At 43.8% G+C, this 19,198-nt stretch overlaps 1 long non-coding RNA gene across 1 annotated transcript; it reads left to right on the top strand.

Annotated features, from left to right (window-relative positions):
• The first annotated feature begins 14,017 nt into the window (after positions 1-14,017).
• Positions 14,018-18,990, top strand: LOC311607941. The gene is made up of 2 exons (XR_014782796.1): positions 14,018-14,117; positions 18,725-18,990. It is a non-coding gene; the product is annotated as an uncharacterized lncRNA (long non-coding RNA).
• The last annotated feature ends 208 nt before the right edge of the window (positions 18,991-19,198 follow it).

Below are 19,198 nucleotides of genomic sequence, written 5' to 3'. Positions count from 1 at the left end.
TGTGGTTGCAGAGAATTGAACTCAGGACCTTTGAAAGAACAGCCAGTGATCTTAACCTTTGAGCCATCTCTCAAGCCCTAAGCCCTTTTTTCATGTGATCCATTGCTGCCCTTAATTTACCATTTTCTCATTTCTTCTTTTCACTTTGTAAAAGGGTTATCTACAGCAGTGCTTCTCAGCTGACCCCTTTGGGAGCTGAACAACTTTCACAGGGGTCAGTATAAGGTATCCTTACATTATGATTCATTACAGTGACAAAATTATAGTTATGAGATATCAATGAAAATAATTTTATGGTTGGGAGTCATCAAAACATGAAGAACAGTATTAAAGGGTCACAGCATTAGGAAGGTGGACAGCCACTAAACTACAGAGAACACTGTGTAATGAAGATGTGACAACTAGCCATTCACCCAGATGTTAAGTCAGCCTGAACATCGGAGAAGCGGAGTGGAAGATGTGACTTGGCCTCGTCTATGTGGACTGCAGCAAGATGCTGGGAGAGGGGCTGAGCAAGCTAACTTTTCTGCCCATGTGGCTGTGAGTGAGCAACTGTCTGTAGCGTTGTGTGTGTGGAGCTGTCACTAAGCTTCTTAAAATGTGTGCATATGTCACAGGGGAAAACAGTGAAGGACAGGCAGACTGCAAATGCACAGGCTAAATCCAGGAAAAGACTTAAGACTAAGAGGCCTCCGGGTCTTTGATCAGTTGATTAACCATTAGTTAATGGCTCTAATGTTGGTCCTTGAGTTTGCTTTATCCTCCTGGTTCACCCTCTTAAGAGCTAGCAGGACAGGTGTGCATCACTGTACATCAAAGTGAAAATTAAGGCTCACTTAGATGTTAGGTTAAGAGTAAAGAGGTTGGGGACGTAGCTCAGTTGGTAGGTCGAGAACCTAGCATGCATGCCCCTGGGTTCAACCCCCAGCACAGCACAAAAAAAACCAAACAACAACAACAACAACAACAACAAGAAGCCCTGTCACGGTGGCTCACAGCTATAGTTCTAGCACCATGGAGGGGGAAGTAGGAGGGTAAGAAGTTCAAGGTCACCCCTCAGCTGTATAGTGAAGTAAAGACCAGCCTAGGCCACATGAAACTCTGCCTCAAGAAAAGAAGAGAACAGAACTAATAACTAAGTGCTGGGTTCAATTATAAGTACTTTTACTAGTGCCCATCAGCTTATGTCTTCATGCAGTTCAGTCTCCTGTGTGCCCAGATTGGGGTGTGGCCACACAGATTTACTGACTTGAAGTTTATGCATGAGGAGCCCTATGACTGATGGCCTATACTAGTTTAACCATTTTGGGCATTTTTGTGTGGGGGTTAAAAGTTTATTTTATTTATTTTTTTTATTTTATACGCATTGGTATTTAGCCAGCAGGTGTGTCTGTGTGGGGGTGTCAGCTCTCACAGTTGTGAACTGCCATGTGGGTGCTGGGAATTGAACTCAGGTCCTCTGGAAGAGCAGACAATGTTTTTAACCTCTGAGCTATCTCTCCAGCCCCCAACTATTTTGTTTTATATTTCTCCTATTTATTTATTTATTTGTTTATTTGTTTGTTTGTTTGTTTGTTTGTTTTCCAAGACAGGGTTTCTCTAAGTAGACTTGGCTGTCCTGGACTCACTTTGTAGACCAGGCTGGCCTTGAACTCACAGCAATCAGCCTGCCTCTGCCTCCCTAGTGCTGGGATTAAAGGAGGGTGCCACGACGTCTGGCCTATTTCTCCTTAAAAAAAAAATTTTTTTTTATTAAGTTTTTTTCATTTTATACCTAAGTGTTTGCCTACATATATGTGTGTGTGCTGTGTGCATGCTTTTTTTTTAATTAAGTTTTTTCATTTTATGCCTAAGTGTTTCCCCACATATATGTACGTGTGCCATGTGCATGCTTGGTGCCCGTGGAGGTCAGAAGATGGTATCAGATCCCCTGAAAATGGAGTCACAAATGGTTGTGAACCACCAAGTGGGTGCTGGGAAATGAACCTGAGTCCTCTGCAGGAGCACCAAGTGCTCCTAGGTGCTGAGCCATCTCTCCAGCCCCTTGTCTTATATTTCTGACTAAGAAAGGGAAGGGTGTTGGTTGCTGCTGTTGTTTGGGGATTTTGTTTTCTAGTTTTGTTTTTGTTTTTGTTTTTGTTTTTTGTTTTTGAGTTGGGGCTTCCATTTTAGCCTAACCTCACTATGTAGCCAAGGATGGCCTTGAACTTCTGGCCTTTCTTTGTCTGTCACTTGAGTGCTGGGATTACAGGCATGTATGATTATGCCTGGCGTATGTGGTGCTGGGGATTGAAACAAGGACTTTGGTTTTTATTGTGTTTTGTTTTTCGAGACAGGGTTTTTCTATCTTATCTTGCCTGTCCTGGACTCATTTTGTAGGCCAGGCTGGTCTCAAACTCATAGCAATCTGCCTGTCTCTGCCTCCTGAGTGCTGGGATTAAAGGAGTGTGCCACCACGCCTGGCTGAAACCAGGATTCTCAATATGTCAGGCAAGTACTTTACCAACTGAAGTGCATCCCCAGTACTTAGGAGACAGAGACAGGTTATCTCTGTGAGTTTGAGGCCAGGCTGCTCTCCAAGCTAGCCAGGGCCTATCTAAAGGGAAGGAAGGAAAGACGGAAGGAAGGAAGGAAGGAAGGAAGGAAGGAAGGCAAGCTTACATTTATTTAGTGCCTCTGTATGTGTGCATCGTGTGTGTGTATTTGTGTGTGTGTGTGTGTGTGTGTGTGTGTGTGTGTGTGTGTGGTTGCACTTGGGTCATGGCATGTGGGTGGAGGTCATAGGTCAATTTTCTCTCCTTCTACGTTGTGTAGCCCAGGTCACCTGGTTAGCAGCAGGCACCATTACCCACTGAGCCTTTGGAAAGGAGGTTTTAAAGGCTAAGTTTCTGCACAGAAACCTCTAGACAGAGGCACCTGGGCTAGCAAAGTCAAGTCACAGGCATCCTAGCTAGGAGCCTGAGGCCTTGCCTGTAACTTCCCTCACATAGAGTCTGGAGTGCCCTGGTGAGGCAGTGAGACTGGCGTGTGGAGGACGGGGGTAACGTCTGTGAGGCTTGCTAGACGCAGCCCATGAAGAGGCATGGATTCATACATTGGTGTCTGGCCAGAAGCCACACTCCTGACTCTTCCAGCTAAAGGTCATACTTTGAAGATTTTAAAAAACCTACGACAACTTGAACACCTCTCTAAAGCCCTATAGAGCATGAGTCCGGAGGCTCTCTCAAGTTTCACGCTGAATGGGACAACTTGGGAAGTCTTCTTTTCAGGCATGTGGACCAAGGTAGGACGCATAACAGTAAATAGGATGCCAAGCTAAGGCTGACTGGGTGACTGGGAACAGACTATTTGTGTTTTCTGTACCCTGAAGACTGACATAGGGTAGCCATTATGTTGGTGGTGAGCCCAGCACAGCTGCCAAGGCTATAATTTATACATTGAAATGGGTTTAGTTGTTGTTGTTGTTTGAGACAGGAGACAGGGTCTCAACTATGTAGCTCTGTCTCTGTCCTGGAACTCACTATGTAGACCAGGCTAGCCTCGAACTCATGGAGATCAACCTGTCTCTGCCTCTCAAGTTCTGGGATTAAGGACACGTGCCACCATGCCCAAGGAAATGATAGAATTCTAAATGTATACTTTTCAATGTCGGGTGTTTTTTTTGTTTTGTTTTGTTCTTTTGTTTTTGTTTTTGTTTTGCCTGTTTGGTTTTGTTTTTAATATTTTTTAGCATTTTATTTATTTTTTCTATGTGTATGGGTGTTTTGCTTGCATGTATTTCTGTACACCAAAGCATACAATGCCCACAAAGGCCAGAGGAGTCTGTACTTGAAGCTGCAGTTACAAACAGTTGTGAGCTGCCATGTGGGTTCTGGAAACTGAACCTGGGTCCTCTAGAAGAGCACCTAGTGCCCTTAACCACTGAGCAACCTCTCCAACTCTGTACTTTCAACTTTAGAGTATCTGCCTAATTTCAAATACCTGGTGTGAGTTATGTTAAAATTCATATGATTCCAGCTTTATAGAATTTGACCATACTCCACACTAAACTAATGGCTAAGAAGAGAATAAACAGCCTGGGCTAGAAGAGTGGGTACCTCAGCACCTCAGTGACAGAGTGCTTTTCTAATGTGTGAGAGGCCCAGGGCTCAACACCAAGCACGCTTCTCCCCCCGAAGGATGAAGACGTCCAAGCATGACCTAGGGGTGCCCTTCATCCTATGCGGTTGAAAGGGAGACCACTTACCTTCGGCTGTATTTCCAGGTATTAAATAATTCATTCAAATTGCTTCCATGTCTTCATTTAGAAAATTATGCATATTCATTTGTAATTCTGAACCCCGTGGTCATGCCTGCAAAGTAGTTCTAAAAGGCCTCTCTATCGCTCACTAAGGGCATCTGCACAGTGGTGTTTTAGGAAGCACTATGAACCGAAAATACTAAAGCCCAACACTGCACTTTGCTCCACTGAAGTGTTTACTTATCCTTATTTTCTGTGCTGCTAAAATGAAAATTGCACACTCTTATGTTTTGGTGGTATTGCACATGAGGAAAGCATGTTATCAGGGAACGACACCCCAGCCCGAAAGTAAAGTACCACACTGTTAATAGCGGATGTTAAGTGTCTCATGAGATGTAGTCACTGTGTCAAGGGTTGCACGTGGATTGTCACAATTGCTATCTCAGTCCTTTGGTATTCTAATCACGCCACTGTACAGCTGAGCGAGTGAAAACACTGACTAGCCTGACCGTCGGTCCTTCATTCTGCCCAGGACACTGTAATGAGAGCTTGCCCTGAGCCACTTCTGGACCATCCTTGGTAGTAGGGCTCTTGGTGTCCACTCCCCCCAAAAATTCCAGTGTCCCCAGCAGGCTAGGTTGTTATGAAACGAGAGGAGTGTGCAAGAGCTCTGGAGACCTTGGAGAAGCACGTGACAATACGGCACATTCTTCACAAAGTCAGGGCGGCTCACTGTAGTGTAAATTCTTTCTGTTGACACTTGAACTGAAGCTTTGGGTACAGGTTTAAGGGACAGACAGAGTGAGCAACAAGAGGAGGCCCCAAAGCCTCCATCCTCGGTTGTTGATGAGATTATCCGAATATCCGGGTCACTTTTTTTTAATGTGATTTGTACTGTACTATCTGATGGTCGTTTGAATAGGAATTGGCCGCCACAGACACTTGTGTTTGAATGCTTGGCCGATAGGGACAGGCACTATTCGGAGGTGTGGCCTTGTTGAAGGAAGTGTGTCACTATGAGGGCAGGCTTTGCGTTTTCAGATGCTCAAGCTATGGCCAGTGTGGCGCACAGTCTCCTTCTGCTGCCTTTGCATCAAGATGTAGAGCTCCCAGCTCCTTCTCCAGCACCACGTCTGCCTGCACGCTGCCATGTTCCCCACCCGTGATGATAATGGACTAAACCCGGAAACTGTAAACCAGCCCCAGTGAAATGTTTTTCCTCATAAGAGTTGCCTTGGCCATGGTATCTGCTCACAGCGATAGGATCCCTGACTAAGACAGTAGTCTTTTATCAAAGAGACGCCAGAGCTTCTGTTGCTGTTGGTAAACAGTAAAGTATTTATATGTGTTGAAGAGAGGCTGGGACTCTTTGTTTCTTAGTAGAGTACCACTGTCTGAAAAATACAATGTAAATGATCTGTGTGCTTTTAAATTCTTCTAAAAGTGTATTCCTAGAGGAAAGACAGTGCACATTTAATATCAACCACTATATCAATATATAATCAATATATCAATATAATTTATATTATATATATATACCAATATAATTTTGCTTCAAATTATAATCAGTGTTAAGATCACCAATGAAGTATTCTATACTTGTCTTACACTTCTGAAATTCAGCCCATATTTCACACTTGACAGCACAGATCTTCTAATCAGGCATATATCAGGGACTCCATGTGACAACTTCCTGCCAGATGGTGGGGCCTCTCAAACCCACAAGTCCTAGGGAGGCCTCCCTGAGCACCACTCCTTCCTCGCTTGCAGTGGCTTCCCAGGAGCCTGACTCTCCTCTTCAGACTCTTTCTTCTCTCCGGTCACTTAGCTTACAAGTCAATCCAGACAGTTTCCTCCACCGTCATAGAGGCCTTTCATGTACTCTCTCTGCCACAGAACACAGCTCAGTATTGTATACAGAAGATGCCAAAACTGTGCAGTTCGTCGTTTGCTGAGAACATTTGGTCAATGGTAGTGGTCCCACTACAGAGCTGAGAAGTTCCTGTTGCCTGGTGACATTGTAGCCATCATAAGGCGCAGCACAACACATTTCTTATGGTGATGCTGATGTGAGTCAACCCATTGTGCTGAGGCTTCACCCGTATTCATCAGTTTGACAATTTGAAGCAATTAATAGTTGTATATACCAAGAATTTTCTTCATTTGTAGATTCGCATGACCCTTCTGTGTAGTGTATGCAATCATGTAGAGTAAATACTTGATGATGATGATGATGAGCAGCTATATTACCAGCTCCTTTGTTTAATTATTATATTGAGAATGGGCCCTATTGAAAAAACAGGTCATTGTAAAGGAGCCTGCAGAACCCTGGGAGCTGGAGCAGGGGCGGGGCGGGGGGAGGAAGAGTATGTGAGGAAGCTACACAGAGCAGTGGGGTGTCTATTTAGGTTTGTACTAACACACTACGTGACACAAGGACACACTCATTGTACAGAGCATGTCCCCTCTGTGGATGTAAAAGGCCTCAGAGAATGGTAGTTAAAGCCTTTTCTCTAAAGCATGTTATGCTCAGATGTTCCTACAAGGATCTGACACTCAGATTTGCATCTTTGTGTTTTGTTATTCCTAGTGTACATACCTAGACTTTCATCTTAACACATACGGTACCACATATTTTCACATGCCAAGATTCTAGAGCGGAGCCCTATGCCCAGGAGATGTTCCCTCTTCCCTGAGGCTTCACCTCTGAGTTAACGCCACAATTAGCAAATTATCTTTAGCTATAGGAACGTCAGCCTGTTGGCCACTAGAGGGAGACATACATGGGCTAAGCCCAGCTCCTGAATTAATTCTGCCCAACCAACTCTAAGACTCACTTCATTCATCCTGCGACCCTAGAGGCCAGACTTGGTGGCCCATGCCTTTAATATTAGCATCTGGAAGCAGATTTCTGTCAGTTTGAGGCCAGCCTGGTCTATATCGCAAGTCCTGGGACTGCCAGAGTTATAGAGAGAGACCCTGTCCCAAGAAAAACAAAAACAACCAAATGAGCTCGGAGATAGAGTTTATCAGCGATTCAATTTAAATAAAATGTGACAGTGTCGTGTGTGTGTGTGTGTGTGTGTGTGTGTGTGTGTGTGTGAGAGAGAGAGAGAGAGAGAGAGAGAGAGAGAGAGAGAGAAGGGGGGGCATGTGCATATATATGTGTATGACATGACACAAGCATAGAGGGCAGAGGGCAGTCTCTGCAGCTGTTTCTCTCCTTCCATTGTGGAGCACAAGGATGGAACTCACGTTGTCTAGTTTGCACTGCTGTCTCAAGTGCCCTAGAGTAAAACCCCTTTAGTCTGTACTCCCTGGGTACGATTAATTATAGTGCCTATGAACACAACTGCTTTTTCATGCACCATATAACCCTCAATCAATTTCTGTAGTAATAAAAGATAATTATCTGTGAGGATCCTTGCAGGCATCCAGGCAGGAAGTGACCCATAAAGAGATGAGAGTGAAAACTAGGTTCAGATTGATTTCATCAGCCTGGACCAGACTTGGGGACTCTGATGCCAGGGAGCTCATTGCCAGCATATTTAAAACACAGTACAGAGCGGGGCGTGGTGGCACATGCCTTTAATCCCAGCACTCAGAAGGCAGAGGCAAGTGGATCACTGCGAGTTTGAGGCCAGCCTGGTCTACAAAGTGAGCCCAGGACAGTCAAGGCTACACAGAGAGACCCTGTCTCGAAAACAAACAAACAAACAAAAACAAACAAACAAACAAACAAAAACCAGTACAATCTGGGGAAAACTTTCCAGGCAACCAGGTGCACAACAACACTTAAGGCTTGGCTACTTAGAAACTGCTTCACAAAGTCCATGTGACCATAGGGTGGGACCCACATGTAAAATGGCTGGACTCTAGTGTGGTCTCCGACTGAGATAGCAAAGAGGTCAGCAGGCCATAGAGTGCATGTGACAACTGCCCTGAGCATGGGTTCTGTTAACTGGGAGCTGAAGATAAAGGCCAGGAAATGAAGAGCCTGGGCTAAACGTTCTGGGGAACTAGGGTGAAGTCGGCCTCTATAGAAAAAAGTGGGTGGGGTCTGGATACAAAAAAATGTCACCAGGTCATTAACAATATGCACTCACAACCTTCAGGGCTGGAAAAGAGGTCATTCCTCCTTGGAGGAGTGGCCCCTGTGTTTAACATTGCTTCTCTGGAGCCCTGTGGGTGCAAGGTGCTTGGTGCCCCCTGACAATTAGCCTGCTGCAAACCTCTCCCGGTGGTTACTCGTCAGGGAGTAAAGTCCAGGGTTAGCTTTACCAGTTACATCAGCGACTTCACTCTGGAAGAAAGCTCACGATAGATTAGGAGATTTTTGTCTTCCATACAAAAGAGAAAACGGAGGCTGAACGCTCTCCCATAATTCTCCTGTTGGCAGCCCCGAGGGTGGGCAGAGTGAAAAGAGGCTCCCGAGCTCTGGAGTCTGGGGCACCTCCTACCCAGAGCTCCTTCAAGAGAGGAGGCTGAGGCAAAGCGGTACAAGAGCCTCAGGACAGGAAAGGTGACAGTGCAAAGCTGGTGACATCGGAGGGGCAGACCGCGGCAGCTTTTAGTGCAGCACAGAAGAGGAACCAAGTGCCCCCTCCAGCTTCAGGAAAGGCATACACAGAGATGCCCTGAGGCCCGGCCTCACTGGAGTGGGAGGCTGGTGTGTGGGGGTGGGGTTTAATTGTGACCACACCGTTGGGAGGGAGCATACGCTGAGAGCTGAGGACTGCTTGAGAGCTAAAACGTTTGGTCAGCAGAGGTTATAGAAGAAACTAATCAGGCAGGCGCCCTAGCTCTGGGCTATGCCTCAGCCCCTAACATGGATTTTAAAGCTTAGATTGATACAACTCACAGACTAAGGCAAGTTACCTTATTCAATTAAAAATACAAATGGTTGGGCAGGGCCCAGTGGCACATGCCTGTAATCTCAGCACTTGGGGAGGCAGAGGCAAATGGATCACTGTGAGTTTGAGGCCAGCCTGGTCTACTAAGCGAAACCAGGACAGCCAAGGCTACACAGAGAGACCCTGTCTCAGGAAAAACCAAACCAAACCAAACAAAAAATACAAATGGTCTAGCAATATTTAGCTACAGAAGACACATTTAAGATCACAGACTACAAAAAGGTAGGATGTATCAATGTAAGGAAAACTATAGCAGTTATGAATCTTAAGGATTTAGAGAAGCAGTTTTAATATCTGGACATTTTTAATTGAGGTAAAAAACTTCAGAAAGAGCACAAGAAGCATAACAACCAGGTAGAAACTGTAATCAAGAAGCTGCAGCGATCACAGAATACATGGCAGTAACAAAACACAGGGGCCAACAGCAGAGATTAATACATTCTGTTTAAAGATTTCCCGTGGATTCTTAGAAGTTCATCAAGAAGAAAGAGCAAGGGGCTGCAGAGATGGCTCAGCTGTGGAGAACACTCACTGCTCTTGCACACAGGACTTGAGCTTAGTTCCAAGTACCTATATCAGATGCCTCACAACTGGCTGTAGCTCCAGCTCCAGGGGAAATCTCAATCTCCCTCTCTCTCCCTCTCTCTCTCTCTCTCTCTCTCTCTCTCTCTCTCTCTCTCACACATACACACACACACACACACACACACACATGCACAATTAAAAATAAATCATTAAAAAATAAAATAAAGGGTGATTCATAATAACATTAGTAATTAATTACAATGAGCTCAAACTAAAAGAAGAATGCAGGATTTTAGATCTAACAAAGGACATACTTCTTTGTAATTACATTTGGGACATTCAAAATTTTTTTTTCTATGACACAGGCCACAAAGAAGCCCCCCCCCCCCAAAGAGCTGAACTCGGGCAAACTGTGTTTTCTGACCAGAATGACAAAGAACTAGAAACAAAATGCAATCTGAGATCTAAGCCCCATTAGGTGGGAAACAAAAGACCAAAATAGTGAAATAGGAAAACAATAAAATTATATGAAAAATCATAAAATATTTATAGCTGGATGACACAAAAACATGAAGTATGACATTTTGTAAGGACAAGCAGCATCAAAGAGGATCCCCAAAAATGCAAGAGAAATTAGCCAAGGGAGAGACAAACATAAGGAAAAATAAGAATATTATAATTTTGGGGGGCTATTAATAAAGCCATAGACAATTCTTCTGGAGACACAACTGGCAAGATTTGTAAGGGGGGGGAGGGAAACCACACCAGGGAGAGAAAGTATGAAGTAGAATTCATGAGAGGCAACAGCCACAGGCGCATCTGACTTTGAGATTTACACCAATATTATGAACAATCACGTAGCAATAACTTGCAAAGCCTAGATGAAAACTGCCAGAAGCGCCAAACATAAAACCCTCAAATCACAGGAATCCGAATAGAATAACAACTGTTAAGGAAAATGACCTGGGAATGGAAATCTTCCAAGGAGAAGAAAAGGGGGAGGCGGGTGGGGTGGGGTGGATGGGACGCATTTGAACATTCTTAGAGGCGTGCTCAGTCAGACTTCCAAAGAAGAAATGAAGCCCGTCCTGTGAGTTGCTCCAGGAAAGACAAGAAGGGAGAGCCAGTTGTTCCTGACTCTGGACCAGCTAAAGGATCGGAAGGCATGAAAATCTGAGGACGCCAAGTAGCCAAGTAGCACCAGGAAAAATCTCAGACAGGGCAGTAGATGTGTTTGTTATACCCAGATTGCTATATCCCCAAAACCCACCAGGAATCCAAAGCCATATGCAAAACGTAGGAGCCTTTATTTCTGCACAAGTCCAGCTTGCTGGGATCACCATTGCTGGAATCACCATTTAGACAAAAATGGGGATCCCGAGGTGAGCTCTCAGGCTCTTTTTATTTTTTATTTTTTTTCTCCCCGCAGGCTCTTTTTAAAGGTATTCAGGGGAATTCCAAGGGACTGTTGTACCCTTTTTGCAAGACCCCTGAATGACCAACAGGAAACAAACCAATGCAAGCACAAGAGAATTTTTATTTGTGGCTCTAGCCAGGGTCCAACCATCAGAAACATAGTGGTATCCAGAACCAGGCTCCGACCATCAGCAATGTAGTAGTATCCGGAGAAGAGCCCCGAACTCTGAGCTGAGGGTAATTCATAGGTTCCTTTCCCCCCAAGCATGCCCAAAGCAGGGGAGTTCCAGCCTGGCAAGCGCCTATTGGTTGGGATTCTAAAGTTTTCTTTGTTCTCTTTCTGGGCCGGTTTCCTAGCAACCCCATCTCCTGTGAGCAGACAGGAATGCAGCCAGATTGGTTCCTCCCCGCAGCTGGCCAGATATGCCTTATCATACCTGGTCTCTCCTATAGGCCTATTTCTTAACCTTTGCCCCAGTGACCCTGAAATCCAATTTTAGTTCTGGTCTCTCAGGAGGGGTTGGTTACCTTTAATATGATTGGAGCGTTCAAACTGAAAAGGCATGGGCCAACTGGAAAGGTGTGGGCAACCTTACTCAGCGGTCATGAGTTAGTCATAAGACAAGAGATTTCTAGACCCACAGCAAACTAACCTTGAGAAACCTTATCTTCCTCAGGTCAGGTGGCTAGACCATCCCTGATTGGCTGCCCCTTATCTGTGGTATTCCCAGTAAGCGCTGAGCTCATTTCTAAAGAATGGAGGCTCAGGCCTGCTCCGATCCAACAAGAAACTGAAGCCTGTCTCGGAGTCGGCTAGATTTAATTAACCAGGCCTCTACGGATGGCGAGTCAGCCTTGTTGTCTTCTGTGTCTTCACCAACAGTTCTTAGTTTTAGTAACAGCCCATAAATATTGGTAGAAATGGAAAAGCAAATTCCTACGGCAAAATTTTCTGCTCTGCATGTATTGACTCCATTGTTATTAAACTCTGCACTAGCCAGAATAATCCCATCTTCATTGTGTCTGTAGTGTAATCTTTGGACTCTATGAGTAATTTAGGTTATTTGGCAAAGGAAAGAAAGACTGATAATCAACTGGCTTTAAAATCCTAAGCTTATCAGGCTGGGCAGTGGTGCCGCACGCCTTTGATCCCAACACTCCAGGGCAGAGGCAGACGGACCTCTGTGAGTTCTAAGGCCAGTTCCAGAGCAGCCAAGGCTGCACAGAGAAACTCTGTCTCAAGTAAAACCAAACCAAACATACAAAGAACCATAAAGGTATCCTTGGTTATTCAAACAAAGCCCTTTAAAAACCAGAAGGGAAGTCAAAGAGAGACAACCAGGACTTAACATTACAACTTAGTTAGATAAAGGAAAGAGGCCATGAGCCAAGGACAGTGGATCGATCCCCTGTCCTCCCAGCACAGATGGCTCCCTAAGGAGTCCCAGGAAGACACCGCCTCAGCTCACACCTGGATCTTAGCCCAGGGAGATTAGCGTTGGGCTTATGATCTACAGAGCTGAGTTGTTAGGTAATAAAGCTTGAGTTCCTGATTATGGTAATTTGTTATAAACAAAAAAACAAGACTTTGTTTATTGCCATTATTTTATTTAAAACTTTAGCCTCTTATGATTTTCTTATTATGTCAGCCCTATTCATATGAAAATTTTAAAATTATATATATTTTTTTACCACTGCTTCTCCTGTTGAATATATGTTTCTGTTTGTAGCCTGGGACAATCTACTTAATTCTGCTGAGTCTGCGCTTTCTGTAACTCAGCCTTAATATGTTTCTGTTGCTGTCAAACACGCTGAGCTGCGTAGGTTTCTTGTCGAAGTACTAGAAGGTGTTTTAAGGTGTTTGGTGTGGAGGTTTCTGGTAAGTCTTCCTTGTATAAAAGTGAATGCTCTTAACTGGGCCATGCTGCTTGGGAAGTGGAAAGAGGCGAGAGTCTCAGTGTTGTTCGCTCAGTGAGCACTGAGATGGCATCAGAAAAAATGCTTTGGTTTTAGTTTTTGAGTGGTTAGTCAAAAATCACACTTATTACTTCTTGATTAGAGCATAGATGTTCTTGCTCTTAACTGTCTAGTAGAAAGTCCTGTAAGATGTGAAACCTACTCATCTTTAGTAGATGCAGGCACTGGGCCTGTTAGAGGAGCATTTTGCATGGGGAATAGGGAAATGTGCAGCTTTTGCTGGTTAGCTTTCCTCAAATGAAAAGACTTTCCTTTTCTCTCCTTTAAAGCTAGCCTTAAGTGAGAACCCTGTTCAGAACCAGGCAACTAAGAATATTTCATCCAGGATCAATTCTTTTTTTTTTTTTTTTTTTAAGATTTATTTATTTATTATGTACCCACTGTTCTGCCTGCATGTACGCCTGCTTGTCAGAAGAGGGCATTATATCCCATTATAGATGGTTGTGAGCCACCATGTGGTTGCTGGGAATTGAACTCAGGACCTCTGGAAGAGCAGTCAGTGCTCTTAGTGTCTGAGCCATCTCTCCAGCCCCAGAAGCAATTCTTACAGTGGAGAATTTGGTATTTGAATCAGAGCCTGATGAACGACACAAACCTGACATCACTTTTAATCCCTTTCTCCCTGCTGACTAGCATTCATAGAATACAAGTTGCCGTGTGGGCTTCTGGGAGAGAAAATGTCATTAGCAGCTTCATCCAGCTGTGGACTCCATGAGCTACAGTAACAACAAGCAGCACATCAAGATAGGTTCAGAGGTACAATAACAGCATGGGTGTGTAGGCATAAGGTTAGTGTGTAGTTTAAATTCTTACTTATATCTCAATGTTATGTAAACACTGCTCCCCAATTGTTCCCGGGTATGTCAATAAAACAGCTTACAGCCAATTGATGAGCAGGGAGAGAATAGGGCTGGACTTCCTGCCAGACATGGGAGGAGGAGATAGAAGAGGAAGTAGGGCATCGAGACCCGGTATTCAGCCCTGGGTGAAGATCCAAGGAAAGTCAGGAGGAAGGAGCTGGAGACGAGGAAAACTATAAAGTGCAGGTATTGCTGGGATATTTGCTGGGAGTAAGACAAAACAGCATGAGAAGGCTAAGAACAGACTTAAACTTCCCAGATTGCGTTGTGAAGCCTTGTATTATAAAAGAGTTTCAATTATTTGTGAGACAGTCGGGTTAACTAATAAGCTAAGAGAAACAAACACAGTTTTATAAGAATAACTTCAACATGGCTGTTATAGGGGTGTCCATCAGCTTTCTGGCTATCTTTAAGACCCGCCCTGCAGGAGGAAACACATGTCTAGTACTGCAAATCTGCTCAAGAACCAAGTGGTGAGAAGGTTCTAGGAGTGGTCTTACTTCTATTCATTTGCTAAGTGGACATAGCCATCAACCCGCCACCCTCTAAATTAATATATTTCTATCAATAGATGACTGCAGCTCTCATACCTCATCAAAGAAGTGTCTTTGTGCGGTGGACAGTGGTTAATGCAGAAACTCGAAACCGCTCACAGAGCAGAGAACAAGAGTGCCCAGCCACAAATGGGACATGTTTGTACCATACCTCTTCCTCCAAAAAAGTGGCTCTCGACCTTCCTAATGCTGTGACCCTTTAATACAGTTCGTCATGTTGCGGTGACCCCCGACTGTAAAATTATTTTCATTGCTACTTCATAACGAATCATAATGTAAAGAATTTTGGCGGTAGAAGTTTGCCAAAGGGGTCATGACCCACATGTTGAGAACCGCTGCTGGGACTGTTGCGGAAGAGGATCAGGGAAGAAGGTATGGGCCATAGGACTCTTCTGAACATGACCCGGCTGCTGTGCTCGCGACCTCAGTTGTTGTGGTTGCTGCACACACAAGGCCTGCACAACATGAGGCCACTCATAATTCCAGCATGGTTGAGAGGGGCTTATGCACCCCAAGTGGAGGAACTTCTGACATCTGATGGCTTCTTGGGGGAGGGGAGTGCTTTCTTTAAGGGTGTGGCCCCAGTGGGCTGCCTTACACCATGAATGAGTATATGAAAAGCACAGATTGGACTCAGTGGGTTATAAAAAAAACCAAAGACATGGATTGTGAGAGGCTGGTGGGCGATTGGAGGGGGTAGAGATCTGGGAGGAGTTGGGTGAGGAGTGGAAGCTGATATAACCAAAGTACATTGTGCACATGGATGAAATTATCAAAGAAGTAATGCAAATATCATGTTAAAAATAAGAATTAATGTCTATGGAAAATTGCAGAAAGACATTAACTCGAATTTATCACTGGACTTCTCCTTGTAGGGGAGTAAGGTGGCAAATGGAAAACCTGGGGACTATCTAAAGTAGGAGCATTGGCAGTTGTAAAAGACTGGGGGCTTGTGTAGAAGCCTGTGACTGGGAGTGCAGAAACTAATGTCCTTCTTAGGAGATGTATGAACTGTGTCCTGGAATTTGTAAGAGAAAACCTGCCATCGAGGTTGGCGTCAGCTACGGGCAATTCTATGGGTTCTACTTTCATGGCATGCACTACGTGACAACTGAAGGGACTCCTGGCTGTATTCTATGGCTCGCTCTTCTGCAATGAGGCATTTGACATGCAGGGAGATTATCACAGGGGACTCCGTTCAACCGAAGGACATAGCCAAGGCTCTGTGCCAACAGGAGAGTTTATTAATTCAACTTCCTCTCAAGGCTTACAATTTGTAATGATGGTTGCTTGGATTGCTCCGTCCTGCTGGGTCCCAGCTTGTGAGAATCTTTCTGATCAAAGTTACTCTCTTGGGCAGGCTGTGGCTACTAGGCTATCATCTGTGTTCAGAAGCCTCTGTTATCTTGCTCCAAGTGATTGATTTGCCAGTCTGCAATTTTTTAATACAAGTATAAACTCTGTAAATTACTCACCCCCCCCTAGTAATTATAGAGTCATTGGAAGTTACAAAAAAAAAAAAAATGCAGAAGTCCCTCATACCTCCCCGCCAGAGTCCCTCAGTGGGGAACCTTAGGAAAGTACAGATAAGCACCACTGCTGCCACTTTTATGTTTATGGCTCATCAGCAAACTCAAACGTTTTGCAGCGGAGCTCCAGAAGGCATTTCTCTTGCAAAACTCAGCCAACTCTCTCTATTCAACACCACCTCCCTGCTCTCTGCTGCACCAGTCCCTGACTCTTTCCCCCCTTTGCCTTTGTGATTTTTCTAGTTTAGTTATCTCGTATAAGCAGAAACATAGTGTTTGTCTTTCTATTTTTATTTTTTGTGTATGAGTGTGTTTGCCTGCATGTATGCATATGCACCATGTGCATGCAGTGCCCAAGATGGCCAAAGAGGGCGCCAGAGCCACTGGAATTATAGATGAATTATAGCCACCGTGTGGGTCCAAGTGCTTTTACCCATTGGGCCATCTCTTTAGCCCACAGTGTTTGTCTTCTTATGACTGACTTATGTCACCTAATGTTTTCATGGTTCATCCACTTTGTACCATGTCAGAACTTCCCTCCTTTAAAAGGCTGAATAATGGTTGGTTTAGGTTGCTTATCCATTCAGCTGCTAATGGACATGTAAGTCATTGCAATCTTTTGGCTATTGTGAACACAGTTACATAACAGTTCCAAAAGACTTTGGCTTCCATTCTTGTTTATTAATTTTACTAAATTAATGGGCTAAATTTTACACAAAATTAGTCCACTGTGCTGGACTAAAATTTACTCAATCAAAAATAGGAACTCTATCACAGACGCTTTGACAAGTTTAGAAAAGTCTGAGAATTTCAAGATTACATCTCTGTTGTTGGGACCTCATCGTTTTTTATTTTGTTTTTTGTTTTTTGTTTTCAGTTCTTTCCTTCATTTGAAGGCATAAAATTAAATACCACCCTATTTGAAAGTTTATTTTCATGGATTTCAATTCACTACAAGTCTCAAAAACTGAAGTTTTAGCACTGTACTTCTTACCTAGAGTAGCAAAATTTTGAGCAAAGTGCATCCAAAACTTAGAGAATTGGTTATAGTTGCTTCCAAAAAAGTAAATACCATCGTGCAACGCCTAAGACAACATACAAAGCTCTCAAAGGGCCGAATTCACTTGATGGTAAGTGACAAATAACACTCTACTTAAACCTGCAGAGGTCGTTCTCCTTGGCACTGGCTTTGGTACAAAAAGCAGAACATTTGGGTCTAGAGAGATGGCTCTGTGGTTAAGTGCACTGACTGGTCTTCCGCAGGACCCACACGGCAACTCACAGCCCTCGGCAAATCCAGGCCCAGGGCATCTGTCACCCTCTTCTGGCCTCTTGTAGTATTGCATGCACACAGTGCACAGACGTAGTGCAGACAAAGCACCCATACACATAGAATAATAATAAATCAGACTTTTAAATGCAGTTTTATCTTTTATTTTTTAAGTTTTTAATTTTTTTTTGTTTTTTTTTTTGAGACATGGTTTCTTTGTGTAGCCTTGGCTGTCCTGGACTCACTTTGTAGACCAGGCTGGCCTTGAACTCACAGCGATCCACTACCTCTGCCTCCCTAGTGCTAGGATTAAAGGCGTGCACCACCATGCCAGGCTTTAAAAAATGCAGTTTTGTTGCCTACACCTAGTATATATAAATGTGTGTTAAACTTGACAACTACTTCTGTTGATAACATTTTTAACTTATTTAAACACAATTTGGAATCATGTTTATATCATGGACTGTTTCTGATCTGTAGTTTTTCTTAATTTATTAAGAACATTGTGTTTACCACAGTGCTATACCCAAAATAAATTTGAACTTTCTAACTGAATTTATAGAACTACTGACAAAATTATGTCTGGTATTTTACTGTCGACATAAGCTGTAAACATTTTTACCCAGGTTCTGTCACTAGGGTGAAAATATGGAATCATTTTTGGAATTGCTTCAGTTTCCTACTTGAAACATTTTGTACACTGGTACAAACTGATGTTATTTGACCCTTTGACCTTTGTACAAACTGATGCTATGTAACCCTTTCACTTCCACCTGATGGAGCCAACACGTTAATGGATATTGGTCCACATCAGTGTGCACAGAAGGAAGTTGTACCAGAAGTCGAGACATGTGGGCTAAATGAAGAGACAGGCTTCTTTGGTGACTATGCAAACACACCTTCTGCAGTGCGGTGTGTCACCTCATTCCTGGGGTGACATTGTTAACATACCTATTGCCAACACATTCACATGTTTCTTTAGGAGAGCTGAATCTTCCGCTTTTAATATATATATATATATATATATATATATATATATATATATATATATATATATATATATATATATTGAAGTGTGTGTGTGTGTGTGTGTGTGTGTGTGTGTGTGTGTGTGTGTGTGTGTGTGTAGAGTCAGCTGCTAGACTGTTGCAACTGGACGCCCCCAAATTTAAATTTTTCTCAGCACTCCTATTGAAAGAATGGTCAGGCTGAAACCTGCTGCCCTCTAGGGAAAGAACTGTGAAATTACACAGTCATTAGGCCACACCTGGGCTTGGATGCTTAATTATGCATGGCTCTTTCTCTCTGTTCTGACCTAAGCCTTTTGTCGGCACCTCAAAGTAACCTTGGGGAGTGACTAGCCACTTCTGTCTGTCATTCTTTCCCATGTGGTCACATGAATAAATCTCATGTTCTGCTTTTTTTCTATTTCCTATCTAGGCCAATTGTGGATGGGTGGCCAAGCCTCGGTGGACCTACCAGATACCCAAGCTTTTGCCCTAAAATCCTAATGATAATGGCAGTGGACATTTGACCTACAATCTCAGGAAAAGCTACCCAGGGAAGTTGTCTCAGAAACCACAGGTGTCAACCACAATGGCTGACCATCCCCTGGGCTGTCACCTGCCCTGTTTCCTTGCTCTTCCTCCAACCTAGGATCAACAGAGAAAGTAAAAATTCCTCCTCACATTAAACATAATAACATGCCTTGTCTCTAGTTTTCTGAGACCCCATGTGGGAGAAGGAAGCTGTTTTCCCTTCAGTAGGCACTTCTACCAACGGTCGCTGTCCTCACTTGGGAGGCCTTAACTTGTTTCCACCAGCTGACTGGTGAAATCGCCAATAGTGTTTGGTAAAAGCTGATATACACTTTTGCATGGATTATGTATTCTCCATTAATTCTTGTGAGAGGCA

The sequence above is a fragment of the Acomys minous genome (assembly GCF_964271855.1).
Source record: "Acomys minous genome assembly, chromosome: 10".
Classification (NCBI taxonomy): Eukaryota; Metazoa; Chordata; class Mammalia; order Rodentia; family Muridae; genus Acomys; species Acomys minous.
Note: the sequence above shows the minus strand (reverse complement) of the source record. Positions and strands in the feature narration are given on the sequence as shown.